The sequence below is a fragment of the Mus pahari genome, chromosome 9 (assembly GCF_900095145.1).
Source record: "Mus pahari chromosome 9, PAHARI_EIJ_v1.1, whole genome shotgun sequence".
NCBI classification, from domain to species: domain Eukaryota; kingdom Metazoa; phylum Chordata; class Mammalia; order Rodentia; family Muridae; genus Mus; species Mus pahari.
The window spans coordinates 46,427,323-46,432,250 of NC_034598.1; positions in this window are offsets into that span (position 1 = coordinate 46,427,323).

The following is a 4,928-nucleotide window of genomic DNA, read 5'->3' on the forward strand; positions in this document are numbered from 1 at the left end:
ATCTCTTGTCTGAAATATATGTATGTGTATATATTCTGATATTGATTTATATAGAGAGAAAGAGAGAGAGAGAGAGAGAGAGAGAGAGAGAGAGAGAGAGAGAGAGAGAGAGAGTTTTTCAGGGACTGGGGATATAGATTATTTGACATAATGCTTGTCCAGCATGCAGTAAACACTGGTTCAGTTCCTAGCACTACATAAAATAGCTGTGATAGTGCATGCCTATAATTTCAGGAATTGAGAGACAGAAGCAGGACTATTGTAAGTATGATGTCATCCTGAAAAACATTTCAAGTTCTAGGTCGTAGAAGAATACATAAGATCCATTTACCAACACATATGAGAGAGAGGGAGAGAGAGAGAGAGAGAGAGAGAGAGAGAGAGAGAGAGAGAGAGAGAGAGAGAGATTCAACAAAATCAGTTCTGTCATCCATCATACCACAAAGATTCTGCTACTACTATTGAGTCTTGTCAACCAGGGTCTTTCTTTTTTGGTAACTCCAGTGTCAGGCTAGCCGTCATGATTCATCCCTGTAATACTACCACTCCTAAAGCTGAGGCAACAGAATTTTGATTACTTGTTTATCTTAGGATACATATAAAAAAAGTTAGAAAAGAAAAGGGGTTTGAGCAGGGGGTGGTAGTGCATGCATTTGATCCCAGCATTCAGAAGGTAGAGGCGGGTGTATCTTTGTGAGTTTCAGGCCATCTCGGTACAGAATGAGTTCCAAGACAATCAGTGCTACACAGTGAAATGCTGTCTCAGAAAGCTAGAAAGCTACAAATAAAGAAAGAAAGAAAAAGAGAGGAAGAAAGAAAAAAATAAAGAGAAAGAAAGAAAAAAGGAAGGAAGAAAGGAAGGAAGGAATAGAAGGAAGAAAGGATGGAGGGAAGGGTGGACGGGTAGAAGGAAGGAAGGAAGGAAGGGGGTGAATACAAAAGAGAAATTCATGCATTTGTAGAACTCTTGTTTCAGAATTGATTTGAAATCCCAGTACTTGGAGGCTGAGGCAGGAAAATAAGTTCAAAGATATTTTGGGCTAAGTGGGTAAAATACTTTCTCACCAGCTTGGGCTAAAATGGTGTATAAAAACTGTGTCTCTAGAAGATAGGGAAGGAGTCTTTTAAAAAGATAACAGTGACCCAAGGACTTGGCTCAGGAGATAAGGATGCCCATGACAGTGCTGGAGGAGTATGTAAAATATCAGGGGGGCTAGGGAAGCGCTCCTGCTTCAGTCTCTCTCCTATTGGTACTAGATAGGAGACACCATCAGGAGACTTGGCTCAAAATGGTTTATTTTCTCCAGAGACTTAATAACAGTCACTCAACACACAAAACTCTGTCACACCATGAAAATTGAGCAAGTCTACTAGTTTCTTAAAATTTTTCAGGATTTTAGAGAATGTCATTGCTTCTGTGAGTTGCTACTCATCTTCTTTGGAATATAGCTCTTTTTGTCCCTAGCTCTTAAGGTCTTAATGTCCTTACTTCATAAGATCTCTCCTAGACCAGTGATCTTATTGTCCCCCCTGTGTGTCAATGGAACCAGAATGATGCCAAATACACTCTGCACACTTACATGTTCCATGACAGTAGTGATTCTGGGGAGGGAAGATGGGTCAGCCAGACAACATAGGTAGGACATTGCAGGTGTCCTTGTAAAATAACAGTATAGAGGAGCCCACTGCACTTTCAAGTAAGGGAATGAAGCAAAGGAGAGATACTTAATACCTAAGGAGTTCTGCTACAGCAGAAAGGTCAGTCTGGTTTCCATGACTGAAATGCAAACTACTTGAGGAAGACTAAGTTGGAGGAGGAGCAGGTACCAGAAGATCAGGTAGGTGGAAGACAAAATAGGGGAAGAGGTGGGGGAAAGAAGGTGGGGAACAGCTAGGTGGAAGAGAAAGTGGTAGGGGAACAGAGAGGGAGAAGCAGGGCAGTCTTCAGCACTATAACATGATGCAGAACCTTGATGTAGTTTTGGAACTGTGACTGTGGAGATGTCAGCCATAGGTACAAACAAGGAGTCTTCAGCACACTGTCTGACAAGTCTGACTTATAGAAAGTCTCCCCGCACATAGTACTACCGGAGGATCCAGCAATACCTCTTCTGGGCATATACCCAGAAGATCTTCCAACTGGTAATAAGGACACATGCTCCACTATGTTCACAGCAGCCTTATTTATAATAGCCAGAAGCTGGAAAGAACCCAGATGTCCCTCAATAGAGGAATGGATACAGAAAATATGGTACATTTACACAATGGAGTACTACTCAGCTATTAAAAACAATGAATTTATGAAATTCTTGGCCAAATGGATGGATCTGGAGGATATCATACTTAGTGAGGTAACCCAATCACAAAAGAATTCACTAGATATGCACTCACTGATAAGCGGATATTAGCCCAGAAACTTAGAATACCCAAGATACATTTTGCAAAACGCAAGAAAACCAAAAAGAAGGAAGACCAACTGGTGAGTATTTCATTCCTCCTTAGAATAGGGAACAAAATACCCATAAAAGGAGTTACAGAGACAAAGTTTGGAGATAAGACAAAAGGATGGACAATCCAAAGACTACCTGCCTGACCTGGGGATCCATCCTATCATCAGCCATCAAACCCAGACACTATTGCACATGCCAGAAAGATTCCACTGAAGGGACCCTTTTGTGAGGCTATGCCAGTGCCTGACAAACACAGAAGTGGATGCACACAGTCAGTTATTGGATGGAACACAGGACCCCCAACGGAGGAGCTAGAGAAAGTACCCAAGGAGCTGAAGGGGNCTGCAACCCTGTAGGTGGAACAACAATATGAACTAACCAGTACCCCCAGAGCTCGTGTCTCTAGCTGCATATGTAGCAGAAGATGGCGTATTCAGCCATCATTGGGAAGAGAGGCCCCTTGGTTTTGCAAACTTTATATGCCCCATAGAGGGGAACACCAGAGCCAAGAAGTGGGAGTGGGTGGGTAGGGGAGCAGGGTGGGGGGAGGGTATAGGGGATATTTGGGATAGCATTTGAAATGTAAATGAAGAAAATATCTAATAAAATAATTTTAAAAAAGAAAGTCTCCCTGCTAGAGAAAATGTTCAGCTGTTGTTACCAAGGCTTTCAGAAGGAAAGCCTGACTTAAGGAGGTCCATAAGGCTAGGCTCCACTAAAGGTCCATTATATACAATAAACGAGATCTGGAAAGGTCAAGAATAGGGATGGGATTGAACCTAGGTATAGTAGCTCAAAGCTCTAATTCCAGCCTCAAGAAAAGTAGAACCCACATTTGAAGATCATCCCTCTGCTGCAGAGATGTGATGATTTAATTATACAGATCAGGGAATGTAACAGAGTTGGAAACATGCTGGCTTATCTTTCAAGTAGTCCCAGGATACAGATGTGAGCTCCAGATTTCAGTAGAGAAAGAACTGGGGTAGCCACTGCTGTCCATAATTAATGGCTACCAGATGAGGTGTGACTGGCCTGTCAATCTCAATCTTGCTTGTAGAATTTGGTCACAAGTCCTCATCCCATCACTGTCACTCTTTAAGGAATCAATCTGGCTCTTGGAAGATGTTCCCTTAAACTCTAGGGTGCAGCCTCATTATCATGGTATGAATCTGGTATGCATCTGGTATGCATAAGTTGAGGTATGCAGTGTAAGGATTTCTGTCACAGGAGGTTTTGTTTTTCCTAGAACCAAGGTGACTCCACATATAGGGAACTTACTTGTATCTATGCCCTGAGCCAAAGAAAATGGGACATATATATGCAAACTGAATGTAGAGAAGGTAGCCATTTTTTTCCTTCTTTACATATCTAGCACACTCAAGGGAAGATTTAGTGCCTCGATGGCTTGAAGCCTTGGAGGCAGAGATCTACCTGTCTACTTCTCGAAGGCTAGGATTAAAAGGGTGGGCCACCATGCCTGGCTTATACACTTACTCATTAATTTTTTTGTCTGTCTGTCTATCTATCTATCTATCTATCTATCTATCATCTATCTATCTATCTATCATCTATCTACTATTTTTTGTGACAGAGTTTCTCTGTGTAGCCCTGTCTGTACTGAAACTCTGCGGACAAGGCTGACCTCAAACTCTCAGATATACCTCTGGGCCTTCAACTGCCACTGAGGCTGCACCTTCAACAATAGCCTTTCCTTTGCCTCTCACAGTACTAAGCCTTAGCTTCTCTCCATGATCCCTCCATGCTTTCAAAACCAGTACCCCCTGGGTGACTCTTACGCATTACCAAGTCCAGATGCCAGCACGCGGCCTGTCTCTGGAACACAGCACCATTGTGTTGTGGACTGCTGTCTGCTTTGCTGCCCCCTCAAAAGGGGTGCTTATACTCAGGTGAGGTCAGGTGAAATCTTAATTAGTCTGATAAGCCAAGAGCCTGTGATTGGGCAGTGGAAGGAGAGGTTGGAGCTGAAGGTTTTAGAGAGGGGAGAGCCAAAGGGAGCCAGAGATGGGAGAGACAAGATAGTACCTGGAGGAGGAGGATGAGCTAGAATAAAGAGGTCCTAGGAGCCATAAGTAACTGGGGATTTCACAGATAGACGATTGAGTAATGTAGGGCATATTTGTCCAGTCTAGGTGTGCAGCTTGTATCTATATCAATTGAGTTTTGAGTTCTTTGTGTGGGCATTTTGGGGGTTGAGGATTTACTGTTATAAATCTGGCTGGTAAATTACAAGCCTCTGGAATTTTCATTTTATGGAGCTAAGGGAATAGAGCCAGTAGCAGCCAGTTTCAGCAGGCTAGCTTCAGGGGGGCAGATGGCTTGGGAAGTGAGTGGTTCTGTAGTAGCTAACCATGGGAACCTGGGCAGAGCACTGCTTGGTGCTCCCCATGGGGGTGGGGAGACCACCATTGCCTAGCTGGCCATATTTATAATTACAAGCTACATCTTTGCCCTCTTAGA